Source organism: Triturus cristatus, chromosome 7 (genome assembly GCF_964204655.1).
Source record: "Triturus cristatus chromosome 7, aTriCri1.1, whole genome shotgun sequence".
Taxonomy (NCBI): Eukaryota; Metazoa; Chordata; class Amphibia; order Caudata; family Salamandridae; genus Triturus; species Triturus cristatus.
This window is the reverse complement of record NC_140590.1, coordinates 444,966,262-444,986,851: the sequence shown is the minus strand read 5'-3', so window position 1 is coordinate 444,986,851 and position 20,590 is coordinate 444,966,262. Positions and strand designations below refer to the sequence as shown.

At 44.8% G+C, this 20,590-nt stretch overlaps 1 protein-coding gene across 1 annotated transcript in view; it reads right to left on the bottom strand.

The window, feature by feature from the left end:
• Positions 1 to 20,590, bottom strand: part of DNAH9 (dynein axonemal heavy chain 9) — a 1,479,259-nt gene that overhangs the window by 1,196,346 nt on the left and 262,323 nt on the right. The gene's annotated exons all lie outside the window — the stretch shown is intronic.

Here is a 20,590-nt window from a genome sequence, read left to right as displayed (position 1 = left end):
AGCCACAGGGACATGCATGGCATAGGCCCTCAACCACCTGTACCAGCACCCTGATCCAGCCAGAGAAAGACTCTGACCCCAAGTTGTGCTCCTCAGGTCCTAGATCATTGGTGTGGCCTCAGAGAGGCTGAATTTAAGTTTTTGGTCTCTTCGCAACAGCAAACAGGCCCGTTGGGGGTAAATCCTTGTCACTCGCACAGACCACCTACTTAAATTCTTTCAGCCCGACCCTTCACACTACAGCATTGACCGCTCACTTGGAGGGCCACTGCAAAGCACCAGCCTGACCATTCACGGTGACAACAAGATCTTCATGCTACAGTGACACCTGTCTGCGACACCAGGCCTCCTCTTCATGCTACATTGAGCACCATCGGCGATGCTTTCCTGCTCCTACCGGCCACCTCCACCGCGAATGGGACTCTTTGCACTGGACTGAGAAGGTAACTTTTCAGCGGTACTAACCTGGTTTCTGGATCTGACCCGCATTCTATTACGGTTGGCCTAAACTTGTGACTTTCTTCCGGTCTCACACAACCAGATAGCTGCGAGTGGAGCTTTGGTCTGTTGGGCACTATTTTCACTTAAATCTTTAAAGTAGCATGTCTCTGGTTCTACTGATTGTTTTTTTGTCATTTTGGTCTTGATTAATTTAAGTTTTGCTCTATTTTTCTAAATTGATGTAAGAATTTCTTGTGTTGTGTTTTCACCTTGTTGCTGTTTGAAGTGTTGCACAAATACTTTACACATTGGCTCTGAGTTAAGCCTTACTGCTCTGTGCAAAGCTACCAGAGGGCTGAGCACAGGTTAATTTAGAGTTTGCTTGTGGCTTCACACTGACAGAGAATTGTACTCAACCAGTAACCCAAAGTATTACACTGGTGTTTGCAATTAATCGATCATTCAACCAGAGTATGTGAGCATGGGATGTTCGGTGAGTGTTAAAAGATTCGCTATCTACACCAGATATGATATTTGTAGGTAAGCGAGCATTTCTGCTCTCCTCAATCCACATACAGAAACCCACGCGCATTATAATATCCGCCTACCCACAGTAGCCAGTATGCGTTTTGAAAAAAGTTAACAGTGCTTCAGAAACACACCTTGAAGGTGGAGGGCAGTAAGACTGTTGCATTTAGTAAAAATAAATGCCTATTACAGGGCTCCACTGCTTCACAGAAGTGACCAAATTATAAAAAGGGTCTTTTTATTGCGATTGTGGATATTACTGACCCAATAGAAGAAAGAAAATGTAGATGTCAACCATCTTAAAACGAGTTCTCTCCTTCCTGTGGTAGGCACTGATTGTAAAAAATGGCTAGTCCTGTTTTATGGGGCTTATATCTTTTAATCTTCAAGGCATTGGGGACGCGCTTGGAGCAGTTTGAATCCTGCCGTGAGGGGAACGGCTGTGTTCCTGTTGGTTACACTCACCTCCACTTTGTCAGCAAGCCGTGAGGGGAACGGCGTGTATTGCATCGAACTACCATACCCAGCGACCCTCTGGGTTGGACACGCCCACATCGCCAGCTGAGGCGGGTTAGCCTTTTTAAGGCCGGTGCGCCTCCCGCAGTGCGGGACGCGCTTGGAGCAGTTTGAATCCTGCCGTGAGGGGAACGGCTGTGTTCCTGTTGGTTACACTCACCTCCACTTTGTCAGCAAGCCGTGAGGGGAACGGCGTGTATTGCATCGAACTACCATACCCAGCGACCCTCTGGGTTGGACACGCCCACATCGCCAGCTGAGGCGGGTTAGCCTTTTTAAGGCCGGTGCCAAGGGCGGGCCCGTCCTTGCCCGTCAGAGCCCGGAGGAGTCTGGTCTGGGCCATACCCCTGACAACTGAGGACAGCTAGAGGTTACTCGCCAGGTGAGCACCACTCACTTCCTATTTTTAACTGTAACTGACATTGTTACCCCTTTGCAGTACTGCTGTACTGCTATTCCAACTTGAGGTTTTGGACTGTGTCACTTTCTGTTTGGGGCAGATGTGGTGAACTCCCCTTCCGTTTGAGGAGCTACAGGGATAGACTTGTATTATTTGCCATCGCGGGACTGCGAGGACCAGGGCACTTTGCTGTTTGACTGATTTGCTGCACCTGGTCCTCTTCCCGACTTTTCCCTTTGCCTGCATAAAGTGCTTCCTGGCCCCCGCTTCGCGGGCGCCACTCGAGGTTTTGGACCGTGACTCTTTCTGTTTGGGGCAGATGTGATGAACTCTCCTTTCGTTTGAGGAGCTAAAGGGATAGACTTGTATTATTTGCCATCACGGGACTGCGAGGAGCAGGGTGCTTTGTTGTTTGACTGATTTGTCGCACCTGGTCCTCTTCCCGACCTCCCCTATCAATTATCTTCCCTATTTTACTCCCTTCCTCTTTTGCGTGAGCGGAACGCAGGCGGGCAAAAGGTGGACCCTTTGAGGCCCTCAGAGGCCAGAGGAGGCCTGGCGGGGGTCATACTCTGTCCGGCGTGAGGGTCATACGCTGTACACCATATTATTTGTCAATTATGGCCGAGAGTCACGATATTGTGACATTGAGTAAGGCAGGGGGTCCCATGAAAGGTACATTAGATCGCTATTTCAGTAAGGTTCTTATAGATGGAGGGAAGGAAGACACTTTAGCTGGGCGACGGGCTGAGCGTCGCCAGTCAGTGGAATACATGAAGAATAGGCCCTTCATAGATTTAAGCCAACAAGTTACCTTGCCTGATGCCAGCCCTCTTAATGAAAGTGATGACTTGTTGTCTACAGATAGCGTTCCTGTACTCTTGCGGGAGTTATCCCCCCGAAGTCTTCCGCCCAACCCGCACGATATTGTCTATACGAACTCTATCTCCACCCACGCTAATTCTCCAGTGGACATAGAAGAGATAGTAAATTCTCCTTTGCCAAACGCGGTGATAGCCAAAAAGAAGACTAGGAAATTAGTGTCTTCTAAAGTTCCTGGTCCTCCTCCAATTAAAAGGAGGAAAAAGGGGGGAGATCCAAGCAGACTTAGGACTAGCCATAGTGACTTTGGGAAAAAAAAAAAATAATAATGCCATTAACTTGGATGCCCCTACTCCTAAGGCCACTATAGTAAATACACCTACCCCAAAGGTTGCCTCTAACACAGCTCCGATATCAGTGGAATTGGTTGCTACCTCACATTGCCCACTTAAGGAAACACAGCATATTGACCAGTTGGCAAATATTGAACAGCTCATAAGGTCATTTATTTTACCAATTATTGAGAGGTTAAAGAGGGTAGAGGAAAGGCTACGGAATCTAGAGTTGGCAACTTGTAGTAAAGTAGGGCAGGCTAAGGACCTATCGGTTCTAGCCCATCCCCCTGTAGCTATCACGCCTTCGTCTATTCCTGCCTTAAGTGAATGTCCAACTGTAGGTAGTATGATTTCAGATCCCAGGCAACAGAGGCCTACATCTCCCAAACCTGTAAGGCATTCAGTCCCACCCGCTCCCAGCACGACATCTAGGGCCGAAAAAAATCAGGGTGTGGGAAATATGGGTGCCGATAGGAGTTCTAGTACTGTTAAGGATATAAAATGTAAGGAGCCCCAAGTGGAATTACCTCCAGAATCTGTCCCTTACGTAGTTGTACTAGCGGGAGTTCCTAAACTACCAGAAGGCAGGAGGGAAGGGTTCTACCAACTTAAAAACAAAACAGTATACTGGTTAAGACAGAATCGTCCCCTTCCCTATAACATCAATGGTGAGATCCTCCATGTACGCCGACTCTCTTGGCTAGGAAGCAGGGTGAAGGATATCAAGGGGGACTTAATCGTTATAAATTTTAGAGATCCCAAGGCTGTTAGACACATTCTAAATTGGCCAGTAGGGAACCCTGGCAATTTTATTGTCCCCCTTGAACTTACATATTTTTATCCCAGAACCCAAGAGACCAGAGTTGGGTACCCTGTAGTTTGTGATTTTCCCCAGATTAACCTACGTGCACCCTCTGATGGTGGCTATACATTACTAGAGCCAAACTATATTCCAAAAGCTTTGGATAATGCCCCAAGGTGGGATACCATACCGCCTAGGAACTATGGGAATAGAAGCAGGAGGATGGACCACCTGATGCCATTCACGCCGTTCGAGGCTGTTAATAGATATGAAGCTCTTTCTGGCCTCGACGGATGTGACTGACATACGTGGTCACTGACTAACTCACCCCCTGTTCTTGCCCAATCTAATCCAAATGACATCCTTAGACCATTGGATATTGGCAAACCTGACCCAAGTGAACGATCTGTGCAGTGTACGGAGACCCAGATTTTAGAACCCCTTGTTGAATCCCTTCCTATCCCTTTTTCTACTCTTTGCCTCCCCATAAATTCTATACCTGTCGAAGGGGCTGGTGTTGGTTTACCTATGTTGAGCAATTCTATTGGTTCTCTGGACCTGGTATTATCTAAGAATGCTATGGCTGCTGACCATGTTAGAATCCTTTCGTGGAATGTGGCGGGTCTTAAAAGTAAGCTTCCTATTGCTGAGTGGGGTGCGTTTATTGCCACTTTTGATATCTGTTTGTTCCAGGAAACCTGGCTGCTTAATGAGAGTGTGGTTTTGGGCTTTGCTACATATGATATCTTGGCAAGTATGGGCACTAGGGGTAGACCTTCGGGTGGCCTATCCATATGGGTTGGTACATGCCTAGGAGTAAAGGCAGTGGAAATCCAAACCAACTCTCGGGATGTACAACTCGTTTTATTGGATCCAGTAAATGGCCCTAAAATTGCACTGATAAATGTTTATGCAAGGCCAAACAAGCGGGGCCATGAATCCGAGACCATTGTCGAACTGTCTAAACTTATACAGTCTCTCGACCCCTCCACTGTGATACTACTGGGTGGGGACTTTAATTGTCACTTTGAGCCTCTTTGGGACCCAAATTTAGGAGATGCTGACGAAGTAGATTTATTATGGAATATCCCTGATCCGTTGATACCGTTGGTTAAGGTCTGGACTCCCCCTGTTTTGCAATTGCAGTCGCTGGCCCTAGCGGCATCACTACGAGCATGCAATGGCAGGGTGAATCCAGATAGACCTGGGAAGGCAACATTTAACCGACCAAATCATACTTCAATAATCGATTATATCTTTTTGGAAGTTAGGTTCTGGGATAGGATTTATAAATTTGAGGTCATTGAGAGGTTTGATAGTGACCACAATGCCCTAGCATTGACCCTTAAACCAGGGAGCTTTGGTCTAAAAAATCCCTCACCGATTGTAAACAAAGATACTAGTCCACTGATTATTGCAAATTGCAGAAGGAGGGTCAAATGGCCTAAATTCCTAACGTCTGACAGTAAACTTGCGGAACTTTACGAGATTATCATACCATTTCTTGAGGAAATGGGGAAAATTGGCCTATCGACCAGTCCAATTGATATACATGGCCAACTGGTTATGGCTCTAAAAGACACATTGTTTCCGGTAAAGAAGGTAACTCAGTTCCAGACCACAACTGCTCGCTGGTTTAACACGACCTGTCGCATGGCCAAGAAGGCTCTGTTGTTGGCCATTAAAACCAACGACAGAGAAGTCATCAGGGTAAATCGCTCCCTGTATAAAAAAGCAATCAGTGACGCGAAAAAGGAAAGGGAAGTTGTAATGTGGGAAGAACTGGGTTTGGCACTTAGCCGAAATGATGCCAAATCTTTTTGGTACATTGTAGCAACTGGAGTTGGTGGGCAACACCATGTTCCTACACCTAATATTGCCTCCCCAATCTGGGAAAGTCATTTTGGTGACTTATATGGTATGCCCGATCAGGACAGTTTAACTACCTGTACTTCCGAACTTTTACCATTACCCGGTTGCTGTGATTTAGCTGATTGTTTTACCTTGACTGAAGTGGAAACAGCAATAGGAAAGATGCTCCCCAATAAGGCTCCCGGCCTTGATAAATTGCCTGGAGATTTGTTTAGGGCACAACCAAAGATATGGGCCCCTTATCTGGCTACCCTATTTAACTGCATTTTACAGGGGGACAATGTGCCTCCAACTTGGCTTGGAGCTGAAATTGTCCCTATCCTAAAAAAGGGTTGCCCATTGACCCCTTCCAACTACAGGCCCATCAGCCTAATTGATACCTCCCAAAAACTAATGGGGAGGATTCTGCTGGATAGGGTCCTGGAGTGGATTGAAGAGAAAGGGATCCTTTCTACCTTCCAGGCAGGTTTTAGGGCTGGTATTTCTACTGTCGATCAGATTTTTCGCCTGCAGGTCCTGTATTGGAAAACAGCCAAGGTGGAGGGTGGCAGCCTCTACCTTGTGTTTGTGGACCTGCGGGCAGCTTTCGACTTAGTTCCACGAGCTAAACTGTGGCAGGTTCTAGCTGATTTGGGCCTCCCGCCCTATTTGTTAGCAGTCTTATTTAGGCTCCATGAAAATAATTTTGCTCAGGTGAGATGTGGCAAACATGGTGACCTCACTGATCGATTTCCTGTTCTCAAAGGTGTCCGCCAAGGGTGTGTGTTGGCTCCCACACTATTTAGTTTTTACATCAATGGTCTCGTCGACCATTTGAATTGTGTTGTAAACAACGATGCCCCAAAACTGGTAACAGGACGAGTGCCCGCTCTGATGTTCGCAGACGACACTCTGTTGTTGTCTAGAACATCATCGGGCATTCAAAACACACTTGATGGTTTTGTAAAGTTCTGTGAGCAGCGGGGATTGGAAATCAACCTGGGGAAAACAAAATTTATGATTTTCAATCCCCCTAACCGGGTACGTCCAAACCCAATTTTATACGGCACTCCCCTTGAAAGGGTTAAAACTTTTGTCTACCTAGGCCTCACCCTGACTGAGAAATTTAACTGGGATAAGCAGATTGCCAAGTCGACGCTTAAGCTTTCCCAGTTGGCGGGGGGTCTTACCAAAGTTTTTAAAAAATCGACCTATAAACCAGTGTCACCTGTTTTGGAGATTTTTTGTCGACAGGCAAGAGCGGCCGTAATTTACGGGGCTGATTTGTGGGGACATAAGCAAACAGAGACCCTTACTAAGGTTGAGCAGTCCTTCTTAAGAACACTTGTAGGGCTCCCCCCTAGCACGCCTCTGACTCCCTTGAAATTTGATTTTGGCCTAGTCTCAATAGATGAGATTGTAAGTGCCAGACCAATCTTATATTGGAAAAGGTTGTGGTCGGTTCCAGAACTGGCCTCATACAGAGCTGAATTCACCGCGATCTGGCCTCTCCTTAAATCTAAAAAGATCCCCTGGCTCCAACATATCAAAGCTGCCAGTGCCTGTTTAGGACTCCCGGAATTCTGGGATTCCCCAGAAACCTTTTGTACCGGATTAGCAAAGAAAGAACTATCTTCACTGATATGTACACGGAATCTCCAAATACTTTCGAGCTCTATAACAGTGGGTAGATTGACTTCTGAGTTCCTCACAGTTAAATCTGACTCAAAATTTGAGGAATTCATGGATCAAATCGAACCCCCGCTTGCTCGAAAATTATACATTCAGCTAAGACATGGCACTTTACCAGTCAGGTCCTTTTCAGCTAAGTGGCAGACGCAGAATCAGGAAAGTTGTCCCGCATGTAATTACAAATTGGAGACTGTCTCACATGTGTTGTTCTTCTGTCCTGTATATTCTGCAATTAGAAAATGTTGGTTAATTCCCATCTGCAGGAATTTGGGATTTCGTCATTTTAAGCAGGCCCTTAGGTCCCTAACTTATGATACCCACCCCCCCTATTGTATTTGCCGTATCTCGTTATTTACATGGCATGTGGCGCAGGAGACGAATCTTTTTAAATTAATCTTTGTATTTACTTTTCACATGATAACGTGTTGTTTAATTCTTTTTTAAATTGTAAAATTATTTATTGTCTTATTGTATTTGTTGATGTACTTATGTGCACTTTTATGGTCTAATGGCCGAAATAAAGTTATCACTGACACTGGCATATTGGCATGCCAGCCTACAATCGAAGTACAATGGCAGACTTGTGTGAGTCATGCCAGACTGATGCTATCTGGAACTTCCAAGGTCTATACATTTTTAGATTTGGCTTAATGGATTGAGCTTGCAGCAATTATTTGACCCAATTCTTTTGGCGATATAATTATATGCAGAACACAGGTGTGCTTTGTGATTGGCTGTGATAGAGAGCAAATTAGGCCACATATATACTTTAAGAATGAAGCGTATTTTCTCAAAATCTGATGGTTTCATTTGTGACGGTGCAGGAAGTGATAATGAAAATGTTTGAGAGCCCAGTAAAGTAAAAGAATTGAAAGGTGCCATCTACTCGTCACCCAAGTGCATATTCCTTTGAAACCAGCAAAAATTCCCAAGTTAAACTGACATTGTAACAACCAAAGTTATGCTTTTTATTTTTCCATCCATCTGTCTAATGTGTTGTGTCACATAGGATACCATTATCTTGTGCTCACCCTCTGGTAGTTTGGCACAGAGCAGGCAGGCTTAACTTAGAAGACAATATGTAAAGTATTTCTGCAATGACTCACACAGAAATACAGTGAAAACACCACAAAAAGACTCCACAGTAGTTTAGGAAAATAGAGAATGTTTATCTGAGTGAAATAAAACCTAAACGGTAAAAATCTAATGTGTAGAAGTTGAGATATTGACTTGTGAATAAATAAATACAGTAAAGCGCTTGTAAGTAAGTAGCGCTAAAAAGGTTCCTTTGGGTCGCACTGTAATGGGACAAAGTCATGCCGGCAACAGGACCCATGCAGGCTCCGGTGAACAAAGTATCTTTCCTGGTAGCAAACAACGAAATGCATCGATCTTTTCCAGCCACTGAAGGCAGTGTATCGGTTCCGATTCACGCAGGTGGGTCGATGTGTCACAGTCGAGCCTCCCAGTTGGGACCTCAGTTTGGTTCTGCATCATCCTCAAGTCATGCAGGGCTGTCTCCGGATCGGCAATGCGTCAGTGCTGAAGGACACTGTGTCAGTTCTGATCGGAGCAGTGGTAACTATGTGTCGATTTTGCAGCAAAAACAGCTGCAGAACCCACTTCTGAGGCCCAGAATTTGGTGAGAATACCTTAGGCAAGGGTAGAACTCCCTGAAGGCAGAGTTCAGCAGCCCCAACAGGATTGCAGGAAGTCTTTTGTGTAACTGACACCCCAAAAAACAGGGGGAAAATCATCAAGCCCTTGGAGATCACTTGGAAGGAAGGCAGAGTCCAGCTCTCCTTCAGCAGAGTCAGGAGCAGCAGGAAGCAGGGCAACAAGTTGAAAAGCAGGTGTTCCAGAAAAGCAGTCGAGTTGAGTCCTTTGAGCAGCACAGCAGTCCTATTGACAGAGGTTCAGTTCAAGATCCAAAAGTGTCTAATTTGCGAAGGGTGAGGTCCCAGTACGTATACCTAAAAGTGCCTTTGAAGTGGACTTGACATCAAAGGCTGGCCTCTGAAGTGCACACAATCCCTTTCAGCCCAGTCCTGTTGACCAGGCTAACCCTGGGGGGTAAATCAGTGCGTTGTGTGTGGACAGGACACTACCTATTGAAGTGTAAGTGTCAGCCCCTCACATTCCTCCCTGCCCAGGAAGACCCATCAGAATGCAGATGAGTGCTCAGAATGCAGATGAGCCTCATCTGCCTGTGTTTGTGTCTGTCTAGAGGGAAAGCACATAGTGTAGCTGCACCCAAACCCAGACATGTATTGGAGACAGGCTGCAAGGCACAAAAGAGCTAAGAGCACAGAAATGTCCACTTTCTAAAAGTGGCATTTCTAAAACAGTAATCGTAAATCCAAGTTCACCAGTCAAGAAAATTTATCAAGACCATTCCAAACATATGAAACATAAAAAAACTACTCCTCTCTGACCTGGAATTACAGCTTAAAGGTATTTTAAGGAATTCCCAATGTTAAACTATGAGAGGAATAGGCCTGACAGCAGTGACAAATGAATTTAGCTCTTTGTCACTACCAGGACATGTAAAACATACAATTGCATGTCCTACCTTTTAGTTACACGGCACCCTGCCTTTAGGTCTTCCTTGGACCTACCTTAGGGTTGCCTTAGGTTTAATAAAGCCCCCCCCCTTTATTAAAGGCTTAGATTGGCAAGTAGTTTTAAATGGAAGTGACAGTGAGCTGCACACACAGGTCCTGCAGTGGCAGACCTGAGGCATGATCAGAGGGCTACTTAGGTGGGTAGCACAAGCAGTGCTAAAGGCCTACTTGCAGCATTTATTTAAAGGCCATTGGCACACGTTGTGCACTTTAATTGGGAAGTACATTAAATATGATGTTTTAGGGAGAGAGCACATGAACTTTATCACTGGTTAGCAGTGGTGAAGTGCTCAGAGTTCTAAAGTAAGCAAACACAGGGTCAGACAAAGAGGAGGAGGAAGGCAAAAAGTTGGGTTGACCCTTCAGAAAGGGCCATTTTCCAACAATACTAAAAGCAAATTTTGGCTTTTAGTTAACTAAAGCAACTTTGCATTCTAGGAATTGTAGGGCTTTTTACCCTTACAATGAAGCTTTTAAAATCTCATGATGCAAATACTTTTAGTAAAATCCTGGCCTCACGGAATGTGGTATATGTGACATGGGGACAGTTATCAGCTATGTAGATTTTTAGTTATGCAGTATGTGAGTAGGATGTGACTTTAATGTATGCTCCTACTTGTTGGTGTAAATATGTGCCTACTGTTATGAATGTGTGTATGTTGTGTCTGTGTGCATAGTGGCTGCATGGGCATTGTCTACCTGAGTAGGTGTCTCTATGTATGGTGTCCACAGTTGACTGTATGTGTATGAGTCTCTGTGTGCACAGAGTATATAAATGCTTTGTTCTGGCTTATAAAATACCACTTTATGTTATGTGCCTTTGGTGTGCATACAAAAGCCATATTCACTGGCATTGCTAATACTCTATGTACAATTCTCCAATCTACTAAGGAGAAAGCATACATTTAGAATTAAAATGCAATTTGCAACCACACTATTCAAGCATACTGAGAGTGCTTAAAGGTAAATCTGACTTCAATTCAACTCATTCAAAAATTAGAATATGGGCTTCTTGCTCTGCCTGTGAACATGTTCTGAAGAACAGATCAATTCAAGTTGCAGGGACCAATAAGGAAGAGATTGACATATTACATTCCTTCCCTGGTTCAAACAGATTTGTGGAAATGATGGATTTGGGATATTTAAGGTAATTTACAGTTTTTCACTTACTGTGAGCAGCTAACATGAGGGATGTTCCAAATACAGCACCCAAAGTAGATTTGGAATGTGGAATATACGAGCTTCTGGCCAGAGACTACTTCTCTCCTTGGACTCTTAGGTATACCCCTTTTTCTGGGAATACTGGAGGAAAAAAAACGCCAGAGCATCTAGCTGGTAATTCTATGTGTGTGTTTCTAAAAGCTTCTTATCTTCAATAATCTATAAATGTAGTTCATTACTTGTGTTTGTAGCTTATTCATGCTTTTCAAAGCCTCTGAGGGGTGGTGGTGGTGCATAGGTGGATTAACATGTGTATAGAGCTATAGGGACCTTTTCACAAATGCCTTTGTGAATTTTACCCATAACATTTAAAATGGGAAAATTCATATACAATTGGTATGAAGAGAAAGGACTCTGCTCTCTTAGTACTTTTAGTAATAGGGAGTTTGACATTTGTCGCCAATTCACACTGGCATTTAAGAGTACGTAAAACAGCACACCTATAAAACTACATCTCATTCTCAAATTATTTTGGGAATCGACCTCAATGAAAGTAGCAGCCATCAATATTTAAGATTAAACTCATTGTTTCACATTATGTAAAAACAAATGTAGTTCAACTACTCTTAGTACCAGCAAAATTTAAGTAGTTCCTGATTTCATAGCAGGATCATGGTGATGGTCAAAAAGTAATTTGCAACCTAACGTGTGACAAAGAAAAAAGCCAAAATGTAACATAACAAGAGTATTGGTCCAGTGGACATTTAGCCTTATTCAGATGATATATATTTTGTTGATGGTATGCGAAGTGGGGACCAGATTGGGTTTTTTTCAGTTATAAATTGTAGAGCGTGCTACCTCTGCCCACGAGTAAAACACACACTTGGGGTATTGCGCCTTGGCACACCTCTTTGCTCATCGCTGAGTGGTTGGAGATTGATGTTTTTTGGGATGGTTCAAGAGGCATGTTTAGTAGTATTTCGCCTAGGCACTATTAGGGACGGCCTGGCGTGGGTGGGGGGTGGGATGAGATGGACGATTAAATGGCAAGACATTGGGCACTACTCAATGCAAGTGACGATTGCACAGGTTGTATGTTCCTATGGCAGGCACAAATAGGGTGATAACGCAGGACCACAGGACAATTGGTAGTACTCCCCATGGGGCTTCAGCGCAGGATAAGATACAGGCACTCACATGGAATATGAGGGGTCTCAATGATCATAGGAAGCTGCGCAAAGTTTTGGCCTACTTGACGAGGCATGAAATAGATATTGCGCTAATGCAGGAGATGCACCTTCCACTTAATAGCCCCATGCTCCGTAACAAGGGACTGCAGAGTTTTTATCATGTGGCGGGATATACCACACATGCCTGGGGGGTGCTTACATGGGTTCGCCAAAGAGCTTCCCTCATGCTAGAGCCCTTGGTAACTGATGCTGATGGACGATATGTAATTTACAAGTGCCGGGGATGGGGACTGGACAGGATCATAGTCAATGTATATGGCCCCAATTATGACCACCCCAACTTTTATACTGCATTGGCTGATAGAGCTCGTAATTGTGGGGCGGGACATCACATTTGATGAGGTGACCTAAACTTAGTTCTAAACCCTGATCAAGACCGCTCGGGAGGACCAGCTAGGAACATCACGGAGGCGGCTAGAACGGTCACTGAAATCATGATCCAATTGGACTTGCACGATGTTTGGAGGCAGAGATTCCCAGATAAAGGTGGATATACACATTACTCAGCGTATCACAACTTACATACATGCATAGACTACTGGTGAACTACCGGACAGCTGTATGGGCGCACACGGTCTTGCGAGGTGCTGCCCTGTACGCTTTCAGACCATTCCCCGATTTTATTGGTTTTAGATGTCCCCCAGGGAACTATTCCCCCCTTCACTTGGAGGTTCCCCCCATACTCTCTGCTGGACGCAGTATTTAAAGCGGAGCTGGCTGATGCAATCAAAACATACTTTGAGAAGAATGTGGGTTCAGTGGAAAGCTTTCAGGTGGTGTGGGATGCATTCAAAGTCTACATTCGTGGAGTGACTAACTCCAAACACTCTGGGGTTCTGCGTAAGAAGCTCGAAAACCTGGAAACTGTTTTAGCCAATCTAGAGGCACGTCTCCAAACTAGCACCGATGACAAGGTACTGAAAAAATTCAAAACCCAACTTGAAGAATATCATGACACTGCAGATGCGGAACTTAAGCATCTTGGTAAATATGCCACGGCTCGTCTCTACGGGGAAGGTGAGCGACCAGGCACGGTACTAGCCCAACTATTAAAGAAAAGGCGGAGACATACAGCCATTACTGAACTCAAATCAACCAAGGGTGAGACACTTACTGATGAAACCGCCATTGCGGAGAGGTTTAGACAATTTTACTCACAGCTATATGCTACCCGCAGTGCAGGGGAAATTCTAGACTACTTAACTCATATTAAGCTGCCCTGGCTCACGAACACGCTTCGTGAATTCTTAATGCGACCCTTGGAGAAAGACGAAATACTTATGGCACTCGCTAGTATGATATCAGGTAGTGCCCCGGGTGAGGACAGCCTTACAGTCGCCTTCTACAATGCATACTTAGACTTACTGCTGCCGCACTTAGCTACATTATTCAATGATATATGTGTGTCTGGTACCATGCCACCCTCGATGAGAGAGGCGATAATTGTAGCTATCCTGAAACCGGGTAAACCCCCTGAGGAGTGCACATCCTATAGGCTGCTCCCACTGCTTAATGTTGACACTAAAATCTTTGCGAAGATCCTGGTGAATAGACTGGTCCCTTTGGTTCCAATATTAGTGGCTCCGGAGCAAGCAGGGTTTGTCCCGGGTCGAAACCTTACTTACAACTTACGCACGGTGTTTGGTGCGATCTAGCACACTAAACAGGGCACACCAGCTATCGCAGTGTTTCTCGACATGGAGAAAGCCTTCAACTCAGTTGAATGGCCCTTCATGAGAAAGGTACTGACGAGGATGGAACTGGGGGAAGTTTTACTACAGTTGCTAGGGGTGCTATATTATGTGCCCACGGCCAGGATCAAAATTGGAGACCTGGTGACGGACCCGATATGTATCTCTAGGGGCACACGACAAGGCTGCCCACTTTCTCCGATTCTCTATACTTTGGTGGCAGAACCCTTAGCCTGTGCGCTACGAGAATATCACAGATATAAAGGTATTCGTATCCCGGGATATGAACTTATAGTCTCGACTTACAGGGACAACACACTACTATATATCCGGGACCCTGAACGTAATCTCTCATCTGTACTGCGGGAAGTGGTACGCTATGAAGGGGTGTCGTGACTGCGTGTTAACTGGTCGAAGTCTACTATATTCCCCTTGACCCCGGCCACCACTCAGTTTAAACCTCACTACCCATTGCAGTGGACAACGGACTCGGTGCGATACCTTGGTATCCAGATACACTCGGACTCGGAAGTGGTCTTTAGGGAAAACTATGGTGTATTGATTAGTAAACTGGAAGATGAGGTAGAGAGCTGGATCCGACTACCGCTATCCCTCCTGGGAAGAGTCTCCATAATAAAAATGGTGATACTCCCTCACTTTCTATTTTGTTTTACTAATATCCCAATGGTCCATCCTAGCGTGTTTTTTAGGAGTCTCACGACTTTGATGGTTAAGTTGGCATGGGCGGGTAAACAGCCGAGGGGTAAATGGCAAATTCTTACGTTGCCTTACCATATGGGAAGACTGGGAGCACCTGATTTTGACCTATACTATAGGGCAGTACAAAATGCACATGCATACCTCTGGATGCACGGTGCACTGGACACCCCACTCCTGTGCATTGAGAGAGCAGTGGCCTCCCCTCGTCCATTGCCCATGCTGCTCTTCTCGCCCCCTGATCGTAGGACAGGAATATTAGATTCAGTCAACGCGACTACACATGCATGGCACCACCTTTTGAACTTACAGGCAGGAGCTATCCTGTACTCTCCGCAAGCCCCACTGGAATGGTGCCACTGGCTGCCCTCATGTAGGGATGGGGGGTGCACTTAACTCAAAGGAGATCAGTACTATAGGTAACCTGTTTGCGGGTGGCATGGCAAGGGACTGGGAAAACATGGAAATAGGGGATGGAACGCCCACCCTCCTTACCAAATTCCAATTTCACAGAACCAGACACGCATTGCTTAAGATCTTGGGGGGAGACTTAGCAGAACCACTAGAACTGACCGCACTTAATTAGGTCATAAAAACTGGGGAACCAACGAGAATAGTTTCTAAAATCTACATGCTTACCATGACCTATAGGGAGAACTATTTTACCAAGGCCCGCCTAGCATGGCAAAGAGATCTAGATAGGGAATTAGATGATGCTATGTGGACGTACTGCTTCACCAACACGAAACGTGTTTCCCTCAACGGTCGACACCGCTTGATCCACTTCAAATATCTCAATAGGGTTTACTATACTCTGGAAAGGCTCTGCAGCTATGGCCTGAGGGAGGAGTCGAAGTGCAAGCGTTGCAGCGAACAGATGGCTGACTTCATGCATCTGGCGTGGTTCTGTCCGGGGATAGCGAAGGTTTGGGAACGAGTTTTCACAGAGATGGCGGCGATAATTGGGCAGACACTGCCGCCGGAGCAGGCTCTGGCTCTGCTGGGCTACTCTAAATCCGATTTGTTGGTCGAAGGGACCGCTCTCTACGACTGCTCAAAGGGCGAATGATATGCTGTACTGCAGCACCCAAATGGAGAATTATAGCGAACTTCCTCCCCCCCTCCTCCTTCCCCGTAATAGACATAGACAAGAATTTCTGGGCATTGTATAATACATATAAAGCAACTAAAAAAGGGGACAGCAAACCCACAGAGAGTGTGCGTCCAGGAACGAGAGTGCCCAGCCCTGAAGCTCTGTAAAATAGGCGCTGGTCCTGAAGACGACAGAAGACACAAAGTGAGGCAGATGGGAACACTGGGATAAGTGGCATACTGTAAGCCATATGGGAACCTTGAGGAGGGATGAGCAGCGCATACTGCGCATACTGCCTGATAGGGGGTGCGGTATGATAATAACAAGTTAAGGAATGATACTAGCCTGCTGTGCTGTTTGAATGTATAGTGTAAAAATGCAAAATACCATTGCAATTGTAACGGCGTAAAAATGGGAAAGTGTCCTTTGATTACTGTTTTTGATAAGGAATAAAGGTTTAAAATAAAATAAACAAATTAAAAAAACAAAATTCAGAATGGCAGACATACGAGGATGTACAACTTTATACAGCTAAAATGTAATGTAAAAATGCATTTTCCACAGTTTGCAAAGGATACACATCTACAAAACCCCAAATCCCAGCACCATAGATGGCCGTGGCAAAGCTTTTTGCCTTATATAGCTGAATAAGTTCAACAGGTGGCCTCCTGCCTAACTTTCTTGAAAAATTATGGAGAGCGCTCGTAGACTTCGAAACCCCCAATTTCTTTGCATGGACTGTTTGAGCCCAACGCTCGTTCTCAGAGAAAAGTATACCGAGGTATGAAAAACTTATAGTAAACGCAATCTTCTGTCCGCCTATATACATATTCCTGCATTTACGGCTACCCAGCCACACCGCATTATAAAAGATTTTGTGGTGTTTACTCTAAGGCCAAGGTGACACATAAAGGCTACAAAGGAGTTTATCACCTTTTGCAGACCAGCTTGAGTACGTGACATCAGAACTGAGTCATCCTCATATAAAAGCGCAGGTATTGGACGTCCAGCTATTTGGGGGAGATCTTGACAGTCTCTTATCAATGCCTCACCAAGGCCATTAATATAAAGATTTAAAAGGAAGGGGGCAAGCACGCAACCTTGCCTGACGCCCCCTCCTAATCGGAAACAGAACAGAGCACTCACCAGTGATACTGCATTGTACTCTTGCCCTTGCATCAATATATAACCGTCTCAGAAAATTAATTATGTTGATGTCCACCCCATATCCTCAAGGATTTCCCATAACCTGTCATGCCTAACGCAGTCAAAAGCTGCGGTAAGCTCCACGAAGGCTAGGAACAGTCTACCCTGCTTTGCTCATGTGTATTTTCCTATAATAATGGTTAAATTAAGGCTCTGTTCGACTGTCCCTAAGCCCTCACAGAAACTATATTGGATATCGGACATAACCTTGTTGGCCTCAGCCCAGTCTTGTAGACGTTCCAGGATAAACCGGCTTGCCACTTTTATCAGAGAGTCCAACAATGATATTGGCCTCTAGCACCCCGGATACTGGCAGTCCCCCTTTTTAAATATTGGCACTATGATCGACTCAGTCCACGTAGTCAAGAAAGGTGAAACACAACTAGCTCTAATTACCTGGGTTATGAGTGGTCCCCATAGTAACACATTAGAGCTGAATCGATCTACACGGATCCCGTCAGGCACAGGAGCTTTGCCGCCTAGGCTCATGTCGACTGCCCGGTTGATTTATTCCAGGTTAAAATGGAGATCAGGGTGTTGAGAAATAGATACCAAAGCGGTTTCCCCGTGGTAATAAATATCTGACGCATCCTCCCTCACCCCGCCAATATACACCTTATCAAAGTGCTCTACCCATTGTTTTTCTGCTATTGCTATTTCTATTGATGGGCCATCACCAGGGGTCAGATATGGGGCTTTCACTGCTCTCCAAAAAGCAGAGCTGTCTTTCGATAAGGAGGCCTCATGCAGGGACTCCCATGCCTCAATTCTAAGGGATGTCTTCCGTTCTTTGAGTGCTAGCCTATATGCCACGCTAGCCTGCCTAACAATTAGCCGGATTTCTTGGGACCTTATGTAATTCACTCTTCAGGTTAGCGTACGCACGCACGCACGCATACATTTCGAACAAACCACCCATGATTTTTCTTTTTATTTCTGCTCTGCACGAATAGAGCCTCCCTTACAGCTTCTGAAATTTTCTGAAAGGAAGAGAGGACACAATCGGGAGTAGCTGTTTCGCTCAGGCAAGTGTTGACCGCTGATTTACTCTTACTTACTACTTGTTTAGTAATATCCACAGGGTTCACCTTCGCCCATCACAATGAATAACCATTTAACCTATTTAAGGTGAGATTTTGCAGAACCTGATTTGTTTCCTCTCTTTTACCTGAAGATCTTACTGGCATTGATATAGACACACTTAGTGGCAAATGGTCACTGAGAGAGTTATTATGGGTATGGAATGATTGAAGTCTATATGTATAGATGTTTGATGCTAATATATAATCTATGGTGGGGTGCAAGCCTCTACCATTAAAGGTCTGACTCATCGGAACAGGCCTAACGCATATTTCATTTGCAAACCCTGGATCAAGACAAAACATCATCTCATTAAACAGTACCCCCAAATTTGAGTGTCAGAAATGTGTGTAACTAGACCCATCATCATTCATAAATCCACATTGTTTACCAACTGTATCAGGCCACAGGACACAATTAAAATACCTTCCCAAAATCAGAAATGTATCTTTGGCATAGCCATTGTATACGTGTTTCAGATCATTAACCATTTTTTCCATAACTTCCCCCGTTTGTTCCAGAGGGATGTTATTGTAAAAGTTTGTCAATACAATACAAATGTCTTCTGTCAAAATACATTTGAATCACTTGGTAGTAAATCTTCTCACTATACATCTCTATCTTCCTTATATTTAACCTGTTTGAAATATATATGCATAGCCCCCCCTTTGGCCCACCACATGCTACCTCGACAGCTGGGGTGTGAAAGGTTTTAAATCCATTTACATGGAATGCATCAATCGCCCATGTTTCTTGAAGACATAATATGTTCAAATTAGGTATGAAATCACACCATATAGGGTTGGTTAACTTAGACTGCAAGCCTGCTACATTCCAAAATGCAAGGTTGTAAGTAGTGCAAATGGTACTATCAACATTAACTGAGGGCCCTGATGATCTATAGTTATTGGGGGGTGGTTCTTGGGTAATGAGCGATGGCTGATTTACGTCTAGATATGTGTTAAGCTACTAGCTCCCAAGATCTCATTTCTGTACCCATTTGGGACAGCCGTTAGAGAATAGTTATTCATTTTGTTTTTCCTGTCATCAAGGGAAAGTTTCTTTATGGGTGGTATGCCAGTGATATAGCCACCAACTCTGTGCGTGTTGGTAAGGTAGATGTTTCTAGAGTAAGTTAGTCAGTCTATATCATCTAAGTAATTAAAGGTGTTGAATCGGTTACTGACTGGGACCCTGAACCTGTGTTGTATGTTGCTTGTTTGATTCACCTCCGGGCAGTTATTCCTCATGGTCCTAGCTGGTCTATAAATGTACCCTAGGGTTATGATGTTAATCCCCTGTATCATACTAAGTTGTTTGCCCACCCTACCAAGAATAGACTGCACCAGGTACGGGGATCTAAGGTTAAGACAACACTGTCACCTTCCAGGTGTTCATTTGATTTACCGACCAAGCCAATTCTTCTTGCCATTTTGAATTCTGAAAAGAGAATATCCGTTAGGCCAGTTTTGGCACTCAGTAGGTGCAGCACTTTGTTTCTCAGAGTTTTCCAGTGCTCGGGGCACAAGGGGTCAGAGGAGGAACGTTTGTCAACACTATAGTGTAGGGGGTTGCTTCTGGCGGGAGGTGCAAGGTCTCATTTGAGTTTGTTTTGTATCTAAAGTTAGATCTTCAAGGGCTTGGTTGATTAAGATCGCTTCCCTCATTAGCCAGTGTGGTCATTCCTGTAGCAGCTAATGCTGCATTAGGGGTCTTCAATGCTTGTACATGGGAAGCGCCTGGGCCTGCTGTCCCATGGCCTCTCCGATCTGCTGTGGGGTACTCCAGATTGTAAAACAGGTCCCGAATGGGCTGTTACACCATGGAGACTACCCTGAGTACTGTTGCAGTGTACTATACCGGTGTCCAAAATAGTGACAGTTTGGTTTACCTCTGGCCTCCCTCCCCGATTTAACATTGTGTCAGAGTCTCTACCCAAATGTAGCTCCCGAAGTACCGGGCCATTATTTACAAATCGCCCCTCCAAATTACTAAGTCTTTCTTCAATCCTTAACAATTATTGTAATACAGGGTCAAATAAAACAGATACAATAGTTTCTACTCTTTTCCAGAAGTCTTCCTCCTTTGTCCCGAAGGGTAATCTAATGAATCCATCAGTTTCTGACCTTAGCAGAAACCCTGCACACTGTTTCTGTCTGGGGTTGTTTTTTCAGTTGCTATTTCTCTTCTTGTTGCCTCTAAAGTTTTCTGTTTCTGAGGCCCCCCTTGACTTTTAAGGTAACGGCTCACTGCTACAGTCTTGTCTGGTTTTATTTGTGGTCTTCTGGCCCCTCGTAGTTATGCTCGGCCTATTTTTGCCATTCACTTGCTCAGAGAGTGTGGTGTTTCTTGATCAGATGACTTATTTAATGTCTGTATTG